Genomic DNA, 15074 nt, shown 5'->3' with positions numbered 1-15074 from the left:
GTAGTGGCCAATTGTGTTAATAACAGTTTTGAACGTATTTAAGCGTATCATAAATGTAGTTCACATTTTCTTCAGCTGTAATGAGTGACAAATTGCATAACAATTTTTAAAACAATACCAGTAAGTGATTTTTAGTCTTAAATGCCACTCTAAAATGTTGCCTTTGTTTTAAACATTTTCAGTTACTTTAACTTGCAATCACATGGGCTGTAATTATGCAGTTTTTCTAAATTTAGGAAAATGCAAAGCTCTAGTAATATCAAGTGATCATTTTCGTTTCCAGAATGTAATTAAAAATGTCGCTTCCATTTAATGCAACTTTTTTTGAAGCAGAAGAATTGTCAGCTTTGCCTTGTATATCTAGGGGAAAAAAATAGACTTTTAAAATCCAAGTTTATATTGTTGAAGTCTTAAGGTAATCAGCCTAACAGCTCCAGACTGACATTCTTTGATTCCTTTGAGAAGTGCTGAATTGGAATTGGGAGGTGTCAGATGCAACATGTCTATATTCCCTAGCCAGACCTTAAACTTCTGCCCTTTTAAGAAACATTCTGATTAATTCTCTGGAGAAAAATATAGTGAAAGTTCTCGTAACTGTGCTGTTCTGACTGGCAGCTCATTTTTTAAGGATCTCTTTTTAATTTAAATTATGGTAATATACAATAATAGAGAAGCCATTTCTTTTCAGAGTTATTTTATAATTTGAGTCATTTCCATTTCCCATTCAATGTAATTATATTGTGGCTTAAAACATGTTTAGAACATTTTTTATTCTAAAAAAAAATTTCAGAAATCTTTTTACTTTTTTTTTGCACTTGCAAGTGTGCTGCCCGTTTCCCAGCCCCAAATGCTCTCCTTTTCATTTTTATCTTCAACTCAGTTCTCAATCCAAAGTGGACATTCTTTGGGACTTTAATTTCTGCTACCCTCCATACAATCATCATCTGCTAGAGAAGGTGTTTGGCCTAGGCATCCCAAGTGGTGATCTGGAATGCTGACACCTGAATGATGTGCCCTACCATCTGTCTTCACTTTTTGCCTCCCAGAGCTGGTTGGGTGTTAGCCACCCACAGTGGGGTAATACCAGTAGATGGTCCTGATAGGACAAGGCAACCTATTCCCGGATTCCAGGAGGGTTGGCCTGCCCTCAAATCATGGTAGTCAGGGGCACTCTAGGAGAAGAGGTCAATTCTGGAACTGTCCTTAGGGGTTTGCCAAATCCATCCAGAACTGAGGGTTTAGAATCACATTCCATTTGGCCACTGCAGGTTCTCTGTGGCTTTGATGACCTGTGGGGCAAGCTTGCTTAGAGCTCTGCATCAGGTTCTTGCTTGGTTTTGTACCTGGGTACAGCTGTGGCCATCCATGGCTTGGCAGGGATACCTCTCCCATAGCGACACCAGGACACTGTGGCAAAGATGTCTAAGTGAACTTGCCTTGCAAGATGCTTTTGGCCTTGAGACTGCACATTTGAAGTTAGATTCCTTCACCTTTTGTCCCCTTCTCTGTCATACCTGGAGATATGTGTATGGGTTTTGGGATATTTTATCCAATTTTGCCCTAATTCCATTTTTTTCCTATTCAAATTGAACCTGAATGAGCTTTATTTGCACCTACACAGAATTCCCTATAGCTCTGTACTGTTTGGTCCAATTTTTGGCATGCTGCCATTTCTCATTTCCCATTCTTTCCTCATCCTCCCTCCACCAAAGGCTGTCCCATCTTTTCCTCTTCTTTTCCCTCTTTCTAACCCAGCCTTTCCTCTGAGACAATAGGTAGCCTTCAGGGTTTCAGGGAAATAAGGGGAAGAGAAGAGGTTAGAGGTGCTGCTGCAGACAGAGTTCAGCCCCTTTCTGACTCCTCTATCAGTGTGAGAGTTGCACCTACAGTAGCCCCTGCCACACCCAACCTCACTTTGTCAGCATCTCCCCATCACTCCCCCTTCAGCTCCATTTACAGTGAAATATTGAGGCAGAGAAGTATAGGAACGAAAAGCTAAAGAGAGAAAGTGAGGCTGAAAGAGGCCCAGGCCCTGGAAACATAAGAAGCCCTAGATGAAAAGAAGACTGTTGATGGACACAACAGCTGGAAAGCAATTTGAGGAAGCCTGTGGGGGTCAGGGGGTCATAAATGCAGATCTGCCAATTAATCAAATCCCGTCTGCGGAAACCAATCAGAGGATGTGGATCACGAGCATGCCGTAGCACCATTTTCCTATTTCTCAGGCCTGATAGTCCTTCCTGATGGAATGGCCTATGAAAATTTACTTCATCCTGCTTTGAGAAGGAGCCCAAGGCTGTATCTTTCTTATATTCAAATCAATTGATGACAGTGAGCACTTACTCTGTGCAGAGCACTGTACTAAGTGTTTGGGACATTGCAATTGAGTAAGTAGGCACAATCTCCGATCTAAAATGGGCATCTCTATTTATATAAAATGCAATCATGGTTGATTTTAAAGTGTCAGTATTTATAGGTGTTTCTACCCTACTACAAAAATAGCAACTATACTGGCAAGCAAGACAGCAGTGTATAGATCCAAATCTGAGAATTGCATCATTTCAGTGGCATTTTGCCTCTCAAATGGATTTGCACTTAAAAAGTTAGCTATACATTTACTTGAAGCATTTGAATCCTTTGGAGTCAATTTATAGCCGAAAAATGTTTGATGAAATATTGGATATTTGCTGTAGACACAGTCAAGAATTCAGGACAGTCACCGTAAGATCTAGCTAATTTTAATAATGAAGGTTCAGCCAAATTGAGATGGCATACAACCATAAAAGTACTGGAAAAACCCCACAGATACATTTCAATGGTTTATTTTTAAATCTGGCACTTCCATTACAAAAGGAAACGGTGAGCTGCACATAGGTAGAAATCAGTTAGGAGAGCCTAGTACAGTGCCCCATAACTAATGAACATTCAATAAATGCTACTTCTTAAAAAAATACATATCCAGGGTTGCTGAGTGGAAAGAGCATGGGCTTGGCAGTCAGAGGACCTGAGTTCTAATCCAGGCTCTGACACTTGTCTGCTGTGTGACCTTGGGCAAATCATTTCACTTCCCTGTGCCTGTCACCTAATCTGAAAAATGGGGATTAAGACTGTCCCATGTGGGACAGGGACTGTGTCCAACCTGATTACTAGGCCTGACTCATAGTAAATATTTGGCAAAAACCTTTTTTTTAAAAAAAAGTGGTATTTGTTAAGCACTTACTATGTGCCAAGCACTATACTAAGCACTGGGATAGATACAATACAATCACATTGGATACATTCTGGTTCCACTCCAGGGGCCATACCCAACACCCAGGATGGGATGGATGGGTGTGTGTGTGTGTGTGTGTGTGTGCGTGGGTGTGTGTGTGTGTTGGGAGGGAGTGGCACCTTCACCCTATGAAGTACAACAACTCTGATTCTTTTCATCGTTTCTGACAGGACCACTTTCAGTCAATCAGTGGTATATATTGAGCACTTACTTCATGCAAAACACTGTACTGAGCATTCGGGAGTGTACAATACAACAGAGTTGGTAAATGTGTTGCCTTGAATCTGTGATTGATATTCACAAATATTGATTTTATATACAAACGTGTCTTTCGCCGACAAAACTATGTCCTTGGTTGCCTAGGTTGGTTATTACCAGAATAATCCCCATCTTGGTCCAGCCCACTACCTCCCTACAACTCAAATCTGTGGCGGGGCTCAGAGATACTGGACTTTTCTCTTCAAATTCCTGGACAGTTGAGCAAATCTTTTCTTATCATCCATCAATTTGGACATTTCTGTCCCACCCATGGAAATCACATAAATTCAAGGTAAGAAGTATTTAAAGTGATTATATAGCATAACACTTTGCTGAAATTGCAACTTGTGTGACAATCCCCCCCTCTGGTTGATGGAGTGATATCACTGGGGGAATTAATTGGGAAATGCCTCTTGGAGGAGGTGGCTTTGAAGGTGGGGTGGGAGATCTAGGCCAGGGGAAGGATACACATAATGGGTCAGGCATAGGTGGATTTGCCTGATGTTCATCACCCACATCCATTTTCATGAATGCCACCTATGTGCAAACTCAACATCAAGGCATGACAAGATCATAAATGAGAAGTCAGGGCCATATGCAGGCAGTCCGCAGCATTGATGCTGTAGGGGGTGCTGATTAAGAGGACACTTAAAAGCCAAGCTGGAAAGGGGATAGAAGGAAGGGCATATCTTTTCTTTCAGACCTATCATATATTAAGAAGTCCATGCAAAAGGACTTATTTCTTGTTTCTCCAGACCTAAGGCCATGATGAAATCTTTTTTCATCATTTGAAATCTCTATTGTTGATATTCCATCAACATGCTAGAGAAAAAGTTCTCTCAAAAAAATCAGAACAGCAGTATTCTGCCCACGAAGCACTTATCATTTGCAGGATTTATTGACACACAAATTACTTTATAGTCAAGACTTATTCATATGAAATCTTCAGAAATAAATAGCCGAGTTTTCATTTCTCATTTTGTTTGATATCACTGTTAGATATTAATTAAGAAAAGATACTTAAAGTACTGTCACCTTAATTACTGTATGAGAAGGCTTAATGAAAGTAAATTTCCCTTTATAGCTTTAGATTTTTATGCCACTCTATGTTTCTGTTTATTTCTATGAATTATATTCTGGCCACTCACAAAAATCATATAACAAATGCATAACTAATGTGACATTCACATAAAACATCACATTAGTTCCATATGATCAGTTCTATTCCAGTGACTACCGAGTGAAATCATGTTATTCTAATGTGAGTTGTGATTTAATACTCTAATCATGTGTAAGTAGTTTTGTCTAGCTGGAGCAGTGTGTTATTTACACCAATCATTGTAATTTAAAAGAAGTTCTAATTGCACACTTAAATCTGCAATATCTCTAGTATATGAAAAACAGTTCTATGTCACAAATGCTCTATCATTCCCATAAGCCATTTATTTCCAGGCAGAATTTATATCATTTCCGCCTCTGTCATTAAGACAAAGCCTCAAAATGGTCAGTCAGTGAGAAATTCCTGTGACCGACTCTTCTGTGTTTACAGAGTTTGTTTGAACTAAGAAAGAAAATTGGTTTAGAAATTGTTAAACATTAAATTCCAAAACATCACTAATCAAACTGGAGTCAGAGCAGAGCATGGAACTGCCAGCTATTGGTCATAAATTCAAAATTGGTCTCTTTGAAAATAAGGCATGACCTTTGACTATTTCATTGCCCTATGTGATTTAATATTTAGTGGAAGTTAACAAGATATTTCTTAGGGATTTTAAAGTCTAGTGGTGTTAAAATCATTCTTTTAGAAATATGGGAAATGACGGTATAATTGGACAAGAGTTTACCAAATTAAAAGAGAAACAGAGTAAATTAGTAGTAGATAAAATGCATTTTTAAGCTTCTAAGAAGGAATTACAAACAATGGAGGGTATATAAATAGAGAGCTGCCGCTTTACTAATAATACTTTCCAACTCCCTTCTTGATCTTTTGATGACAACCCTGCCAGAGGTACTCTTTATCAGACACTAAAGCAATTTAGGTGCTGTCATATGCCTTTCTTGATATATACATATTAGACATAAAGCAGTTTTATGTTCTTTAGCTTATTTTAGTCTATAATTAAAAATGTGGCTGCCTGCTACTAAGCAACGAAGCATGGCAAAGGATGATCACATTCTATCACTGAGATAGAAAGAGGAAAAATAATAAAAATATTCACATACATTCTGGAAGCAACCTTCAAATCTTAATTATTCTTTAGCTCCTTTATTATCAGGAAGGCAATGCACTTTGAAGTAAGCTCTCACCTCTCTCCTAAATTCAAGAAAATAGCACTTTGTAATTTGAATTCCTGCCTTTGGTAGAATATTTTTAAAGAAAATGTACCTTTTTTTTCTGAGAATTTAATTCCTAGTCTAGAATGTCTAGGCCAGATTTGAGTGAGGATTCCAGGTTAACCAGACAAGCCTTTCTATAACTGCTAATTACCCAGTTTGGGGATTATCCAGACCCCTTGCTGCTGCTCATCTCCTCCCTTTAACTGCATGCATTTTGGACATTTTATTGTTTATATTACCAACCCACCCCCACCCCACAATGGTGGGCTTGGAAACAAAAAAATGTTAAAACTCAAATTAGATATTAATACTATCTAGCCAAATGACTCCAGTTACTACAGATAATCATGAATTGGTGCTGCATAGCAATGCAGTAGTTACTTGGTAAATCAGCTGGATCATCAGACCTACTAACCTGATCTCTCAAATAGTAAAGATTGGGTACAATTTTAAGAAGCTACTGAGCCTACGAGTCCAAAGTATATAGATAAACACAGTAAAACAAACTACCTCTACCAATTTGACCATTGAATGAATGTTCTAAAATATCATCTAGGTTTTGTGTTGGCAGGTAACACCAGGTAAATTTGACTAGAATAACTGTTGGATTCTGACAATCTTGTAAAATGTCATGGTTGAGAATCAGAAATTCTACCCCTCCAATTCATATTCCCCCTCTCAGGGTCGCACCTGGAGAGTTTCCAGTACTCTACCAATCTCAACTAAGGGAGGGAGAGTTAAACAGAGGCCTATCCATTCCATTCCTAGCTTGGACAGTGGCTAGCAAGTGGAAGGCAATCTGCTACAAGTCAAAACTCAGCTGTGCTGGGCAGCAGCGGCATGGGAAGGAGTCGAGGGTGGAGGCTCGAGTTTACTGCACGGAAGGAGGCAATGGTAAACCACTTCTGTATTTTTACCAAGAAAACTCTATGGATACAGTACCACAATGATTGCAGATGGAGTTGGGGGTGGTTCTGGGAGAGATGTGTCCATGACATCGCTATTGGTCAGAGATGACTTGACAGAATAAGACAAGATATATCCATGGGAATTGAAATGTTATTTGATCCTTTAAAAGCATCACTAATGGTTCCAAAGAAACATTAGGTGTACAGCTGTACATCCTTAAAGTGAGGTCCATCTTTACAGGCACAATATTCATAAGCAATATTTGCATCTGTGGAAGACTGAAATTAACAGAGAGAGGGGAAACTCACAGAAAGTTCAAAACCTATTTTTTTCCTGCCCTAACATTTGTCCACAAATTGAACAAGGAGGTTGTGACCACTTACCATGTGGAGAGAGACAAAGGCCACTTGTCCAGTGGACACTCCCCAGGTACCAGGTGAAGAATTGAAAAGCAGAGACAGAGGACAGCAGCAGGGCCAGAGAGAAAGAAAATGGCCCACCTTGCCAACTCTTAGGCAGGAAGCTCAGCAAACAACTTTCTGAGAGGCCTTGGTATTTCCAGTTCCTGCTGAGGAGCAGGAAATGTCCTTTGTCTTCTGGGAAATGTAGTCACCTTAGAGAAAAACACTAGTCCAAACTTTTTTTCCCTTCAGTCCCTTAGCACTGCCTCCCAAAAAAATATTGGCATATTGGTTTGTAATACAATGAAACCCAGCAATGACACTCAAAGGGCTAGAGAAACAGCATGGCCTAGTGGAAAGAGCACGGACCTGGGAGTAAGAGGACATGGGTTCTAGTCCCAGCTCTGCCACATGTCTGCTGTGTAACCTTGGGCAAGTCACTTCACTTCTCTGTGCCTCAGTTACCTCATATGTAAAATGGGAATTAAGACTATGAGCCCATATGGGACAGGGCCATGTCCAACCTGATTACGTTGTATCTATTCCCAGTGCTTAGAACAGTGCTTGGCTCATAGTACGCACTTAAATACCACAACCAAATACTACAGCTATTTGGAACATAAGAGGTGATTGTCAGGCCAGTGATTAGCACCATGTATAGCAACAAATAATATACGAATATCTTCATGTCTCACTGTCCAATTATGTTAAGGTGCCTCAGCTTGGATCCTGGATACAATCAAGACATCTTTCTCTTTTATGGTAATCACAGCATTGTTGCCATTATGGACTGATAATTGGTAGATTTACAGAGTAGAGTATGCCATTACTAAATACTTACTAATTCCATACTCTCCACTGATTTTACTTCAAGTATCACTGTTCCACATATACACACTGATATCCGCCATGAGAATCAGCTTAATGGACATTGCCACCATTGTGACAGCTCTATTCAGTCAGTCAATCAATGGACTTTATTGAACTTTTACTATATGCAGAGCACTTGTTCATCCTTCCCTAGCTGTTTTTCAAGAGATCACCCATCTGCTTTCAAAATCTACCTCTTCTACCTGTACCTTCTACTCTATTCCTTCTCTCTTTGTAACTTGTTCCCGCTTTTCCCACCATCATCAACCACTCAATCTCTGATGGCTACTTCCTTTCTGCCATCAAACAAGCCCACATCTATCCTAAAAAAAAAATAATCTGTGGACTCTACTGTACCCTCAATCAATGGCATATATTGAGCACTCACTGTGTGCAGAGCACTGAACTAAGTACTTGGGAGAGAGGACGATATTGGTAGACATTCATTCAGTAGTATTTATTGAGTGCTTACTATGTGCAGAGCACTGTATTAAGCACTTAGAATGAACAATTAGGCAACACATAGAGACAATCCCTGCCCAATAACGGGCTCACAGTCTAAATGGTTGAGACAGACAGCAAAGCAAAACAGAACAAAACAAAACAAGACTACATCATCAAGATGAATAGAATCATGAAGATATACATCTCATTAACAAAATAAATAGGGTAATAAGTAATATACACAAATATGCACAATGCTGAGGGGAAGGGAAGGGGGAAGAGCAGAGGGCAGGGAAGGGTGGGAAGGGTAGGGGAGGAGGAACAGAGGGAAAGGGGGGCTCAGTCTGGGAAGGCCTCCTGGAGGAGGTGAGCTCTCAGTAGGGCTTTGAAGAGGGGAAGAGAGTTTGGTGGATGTGAGGAGGGAGGGCATTCCAGGACAGTGGTAGGACATGGGCCAGGGGTTGACGGTGGGACAGGCGCGATTGGGGGATTGTGAGGAGGTGAGCGGCAGAGGAGTGGAGTATATGGGGTGGGCAGTAGAAGGATAGAAGGAAGGTGAGGTAGGAGGGGGCAAGGTGATGGTGAGCTTTGAAGCCAAGAGTGAGGAGTTTTTGTTTTGTGCAAAGGTTGATAGGCAACCACTGGAGGATTTTAAGGAGGGGAGTGACATGCCCATAGCATTTCTGTGGGAAGATGATCCTGGCAGCGGAATGAAGTATAGACTGGAATGGGGGGAGACAGGAGGAAGGGAGATCAGAGAGGAGGCTAACACAATAATCCAGTCGGGATATTATGAGAGCTTGTATCAGCAAGGTAGCAGTTTGGATGGAGAGGAAAGGGTGGATCTTGTAGACGTGTTCCCTGCCCACAATAGGTTTACAGTCTATACAAGCTATCATACCATCTCCCTCCTTCAATTCCTGTTCAAATTCCTAGAATGGGTTAATCCTGAAAGCACTATCGAACTTTGGTTTTGCCAACACATATCTCTCCTTTTTCCCCTTGTACCTCTTTGACTGTTCTTTCAATCAGTCAATCAATTGTATTTATTGGGATCTTACTATGTGCAGAGCACTGTACCGCACTTGGGAGAGTACAACATAGTTGATAGTCATGTTCCCTGCCCACAAGGAGCTTACCGACTAGAGTGGGGTACCCTAGACTATTTCTGAGTCTTTTTCACTAGGTCTACCTCCACGTCTCACTCCTTAATTTTGAGTGTACCGTTCCGGGTTCTCCCTTTTTTATGGTATTTGCTAAGTGCTTACTATGTGCCAGGCACTGTACTAAGCTCTGGGCAAGATGCAAGATAATCAGGTTGGACACAGTCCATATCCCACATGGGGCTCACAGCTTTAATCCACATTTTGCAAATGAGGTAACTGAGGCACAGAGAAGTTAAATGATTGCCCAAGGTCACACAGAAGATCAGTGGTGGAGCTGGGTTTAGAACCCAAGTCTTCTGATTCCCAGGCCCGTGCTCTTTCTACTAGGCCATGCTGCTTCTCACTTTCTCACTGCTTCCCTTCTCACTTTTTCACTGCTTCCTTTCTCACTTTATACTCTCTCCCTTGGGGAGCTCATCCACTCCCAGATTCAACTACCATCTTTATGAGGATGACCCCTCATCTTCATGTCAATCTTGCATTTTCTCTTGCACCCAGGACACCTCTGCCTGGATGTCCTGTGGGTACCTCAATCTCAGTTGGTCTAAAACTCAACTCCTCATCTTGCCTCCCAAATTCTCTACCACCTAACTTTCCCATCACAGTTGACACCACCATCATCCTTCCTATCTCTGGAATACTAAACATGGTAGTATCTTTGACTACAACCTTTCTTTTAATCAATGACTGAGATTTATTGAGTGCTTACTGTGTGCAGAGCACTGTACTGAGCACTTGGGAGAGTAAAGTTGGTAAACACAATCCCTGATTTAAAGGAGATTACAACATAGTGTACAAGCTTTCAATTCCACATGAAGTTTGTTTCTTAATCCTGTTGATTTTTTTTCTCCACAACACTTTCAGAATCCTCCCCTTTCTCTTCACCCAAACAGTCACCCTGCTTGTACAGATACTTACTATATCCCACCTTGACTATTGCATCAGCCTCCTCACAGACTTCCATGCTTCCAGTTTTTCCCCACGTCCAATCACTACTTCACTCTGTTGCCCTTATCACTTTTCTAAAACAACATTTTTACACACATCTTCCCACTTTTCAAAAGCCTTTAATGGTTGCCCATTCCTCTCCCCATCAAGCAGAATCTTCTGACCACTAGATTTAAAGGTATTCAGTCATCTCTTTTTCTCCTACTTATTCACTCTCTTATCCCACTACACCCCAAAGTGAAATCTAATGCTTGAAAATGATTCAAGGACCTTAAAGGCTGATGTTAGAATATGATTCTCCTCTTCCACAAATCTCTTCCAATGCAACAAGTTTAGAGCATCATTGAAAGTCATTAAATCAATCATACCTCCATGCTGGTGACTGTGCTCTAGCACTCCCTCAAGAAGAAATGAGATGATTATGAAGAGCTTGTCAAAATCATCAAAGTACCATGTTGCATCAGCCTAAAGAAACCTAAGGTTTATCCTCAGACTGTACCTAACAAATCCTATTCCCAACCAAGGATCTTTATAAGTGATACTGAATTGAGAGCAAACAGGCAGATGGCAAATAACTAGCAGATGGAGCTTGGCTTCTATGTTCATTCAATTGAATTTATTAAGCACTTACTGTGTGCAGAGCACTGTACTAAGCACTTGGGAAAGTACAATATGACAATAAAGAATGACAATCCCTGCCCACAATGAGCTCACAGTTTAGAGTGGAGAGACAGGCATCAATTCAACTAAACAGACATCAATATAAATAAAATTACAGATATATGCATAAGTGCTATGGGGCTGGGAGAGGGGAGAAGACCAAAGGGAGCAAGTCAGGGCAACTGCAGAAGGGAGTAGAAGATGAGAAAAAATGGGCCTTCGTCTGGGAAGGCCTCTTGGAGGAGGTGTGCCTTAAGTAAGGCTTTGAGAGCAAGTGTCTGGATTTGAGAAGGGAAGGTGTTCCAGGCCAGAGGTAGGACGTGGGCCAGAAGTCAGCGGCGCATGAGGCGGGATCAAGGCACAGTGAGAAGGTTAGCATCAAAGGAGTGAAGTGTGAGGGATGGTTGTAGAAGGAGAGAAGCGAGGTGAGGTAAGAAAGGGCAACATCACATGGAAGAGTCACGTGTCACGTTGGAGTTCTATGTGACATGGAACTTCAAAACAAATTGAATGTCTGTAGAGGAATTGTGGTGTGCAACATCCTCTGTGACTCTGTGACCTGGGCAAAATGTATAAAGAGGATGGATAACAGCAGAATATCCAAACAACTGCTTTATGGTAAAGTGGGACTGATGGACTTAATAAGTATTTTAAAGATGCAATGAAACAAAACCTCAGACAACAAGGTATGGTTGTGGGCAGCTGGGAGGTAGTCTGCATTTGGATTTGCTCCCTTTTTCACCCCTCCCTTAGCCCTACAGCACTTAGGTACATATCTGTAATTTATATTAATGTCTGTCTCCCACTCTAGACTGTAAGCTTGTTGTGTGTCTACCAACTCTGTTATATTGTACTTACCCAAACTATTAGTACAGTGCTCTGCAAACAGTGAGTGCTCAATAAATATGAGTGATTGATTGATAGTCACAACAACAAACAGACCAACCTTCTGGGCATCAATTAAAGACAGGTTGGCTTTCCTAGACCTAGACCAAATACTGAGAAGATCATGACACCAAAAGGCAGAATCAAAAATGACATCAGGAACTGCAGGTGGCAAATGTAATAATAATGTTGCAAGTCAACTTAAAATGTAAATGATGTGCAAGAGATCAATGATCTGACATTTTATTATCAGTCACACACACATTTGGATAAAATCTCCTCATCAATGGTTTCATCTTCAAACCCAAAGGTTAACTTCCTCAGCTTTCTTTCTCTCTCTCTCATTCTCTCCCTCATCACTCAGATAACCAATTGTATTTACTGAGTGCTTACTGTGTGAAGAGTACTATACTAAGAATGTGGGCAAGTACAGTATATTAGATTTGGTAGACATGCTCCCTGCCTTCAAGGAGCTGAAACTCTAGAGGAGGAGGCAGACACTGATGTAAAGTATGGATATGTACATAAATGCGGGCAGGGGCGCTGAGGGTGAAATGAATAAAGGGTACAAATCCTAGTGCAGTGGTGATGCAGAGGGAGAGGAAGTAGGGGAAATAAGGGTTTATTTGAGGAAGGCCTCTTGGAAGAGGTGTGGTTTTAAAAAGGCTTCAAAAGTGGGGAGAATGATTGCCTACTGGATATGAAGGAGAAGAGAATTCCAGGCCAGAGACAGGACAAGGGTGATGGGTCAGTGATAAGATAGATGAGCTTAAGAGAGAAGCAGCATGGCTTAGTGGAAAGAGCATGGTCTTGGGAGTCAGAGGACATGGGTTCTAATCCTGTCTCCACCACTTGCCAGCTGAGTGACCTTGGGCAAGTCACTTGACTTCTCTGTGCCTCAGTTACCTCATCTGTAAAATGGGGATTAGGACTTTGAACCCCATGTGGGACTACCTGCTTAACTTGTATCCGGTGCTTAGAACAGTGCTCAGTACATAGTAAGTGCTTAACAGATGCCATAATTATTATTATTATGAGCTTGACTGACATTCTTTAGGATGTGACTATTGCTTGGAAATGAATAGAGCAGCATTGTCAAGAACAGGAACTGGGTAAACCAAGAGGCCATTTTACTGCATGAGGGGAGATAAAATTTTGAATGGAGCCATGTGTGGTACAGTACTCACAATCTATCCTATGTTCTAAAAGAATATTGCAGTTGTTCATTTATCTAAGATCTTATTGATTTTCAAAAGGACAAACTAGTTTTAGTTGTCCAGTAACAAGAAGGTGGGCTTCATGGAGAGATAGCATGGGGAACCCTAATGACATCTTCTCTTTGTAATGTGTCCCCAGGATTTGCCTCTGTGCAATCAATAAAGCAAGTTTTTTGCTCTGGGCAAATTTGTGCAGAATTGGTTCCAAGAGGGCCAAATTGTTATGCATTATCTTCCTCAAATGGGAAGAGACTAGAACGTTTAGCAGGTGTAAAGGACATTACTACTTTAATGCAGTGAGCTTTAACTGCATCACATAATCCAATTGCTTTAATTGTTTTAAACCTCATACTAAGACTTCTATTGGTAGAAGGAGAAACTTGCATTACAGCAACAGGAATGGTGTATAGGAATGTGTTAGGTTTTATAATAATAATGATAATAATGATGATGGTATTTGTTGCACTTACTATGTGCCAAACACTGTTCTAAGTGCTGGGGTAGATACAAGGTAATCAGGTTGTCCCACTTGGGGCTCACAGTCTTAATCTCCATTTTTACAGATGAGGTAACTGAGAGACAGAGAAGTTAAGGGACTTGCCCAAATTCACATAGCAGACAAGTGGCAGAGCCGGCATTAGAATCCACGTCCTGTGACTCCTAAGCCCGTGCTCTTTCCACTAAACCACACTGTTTCTCTTTATAATAATGATGGTATTTGTTAAGCACTTACTGTGTGCCTGGCATTGTACTACATGGGAAATGACATTTGTTTCTGTGCATGACGCCCAAGTTCTATTTAATTTTTACTGAAGATTTTCCAAGGTGATAATGATTCTAACCCCACAGAAAGGTGCTTCATCAATTAATAAATAATGACAGTGTGCCAACAGAATGGTTTTGCATTCCCAGGTTAGAATCGTCCCTGTTAATAAACCAATGTTCAAAGCCATTTGTGTATTTTTCAGTATTCTGTCTATGAACCCTGTTTACAGGAAGATGTTTTGATAATAGAATTTCACATTGGAGTTTTACATCTTGAACCTAATACAATAGCATAATGAACTAAATGCCACTGTATGCTTTTTAAATCTTGCTCATGAGAGTTCAGTATGACCTGCAAACAATTAATTTTCAAGGGGGGTTATATTTTTGTATAATTTTCTATTCCTTTTAAATTTACGAGTCTTTTTTTATATATCTTGATCTTACTATTGCCAGCTAGTGATAAATGATTTCATTTACTTTGTCATCTAGAGGACACTAACTTTTATGCAGACACGCTGCATATAAGTAGGTATATACATATATATATATATATATATTCATTTCCAAGCAATAGTCACATCCTAAAGAATGTGTCAGTCAAGCTCATAATAATTCATTCATTCATTCATTCATTCAATAGTATTTATTGAGCACTTACTATGTGCAGAGCACTGTACTAAGCGCTTGGGATGAACAAGTCGGCAACAGATAGAGACAGTCCCTGCCGTTTGACAGGCTTACAGTCTAATAGGGGGAGACGGACAGACGAGAACAATGGCAATAAACAGAGTCAAGGGGAAGAACATCTCGTAAAAACAATGGCAACTAAATAGAATTGAGGCGATGTACAATTCATTAACAAAATAAATAGGGTAACGAAAATATATACAGTTGAGCGGACGAGTACAGTGCTGTGGGGATGGGGAGGGAGAGGTGGAGG

General features: G+C 40.5%; 1 non-coding gene across 1 annotated transcript; it reads left to right on the top strand.

Moving 5' to 3' along the window:
- The first annotated feature begins 6538 nt into the window (after positions 1-6538).
- LOC114807131 lies at positions 6539-6676 on the top strand. Its single transcript, XR_003755184.1, has one exon. It is a non-coding gene; the product is annotated as a small nucleolar RNA SNORA7 (small nucleolar RNA).
- The last annotated feature ends 8398 nt before the right edge of the window (positions 6677-15074 follow it).

Source organism: Ornithorhynchus anatinus, chromosome X1 (assembly GCF_004115215.2).
Source record: "Ornithorhynchus anatinus isolate Pmale09 chromosome X1, mOrnAna1.pri.v4, whole genome shotgun sequence".
NCBI lineage: Eukaryota > Metazoa > Chordata > Mammalia > Monotremata > Ornithorhynchidae > Ornithorhynchus > Ornithorhynchus anatinus.
Note: the sequence above shows the minus strand (reverse complement) of the source record. Positions and strands in the feature narration are given on the sequence as shown.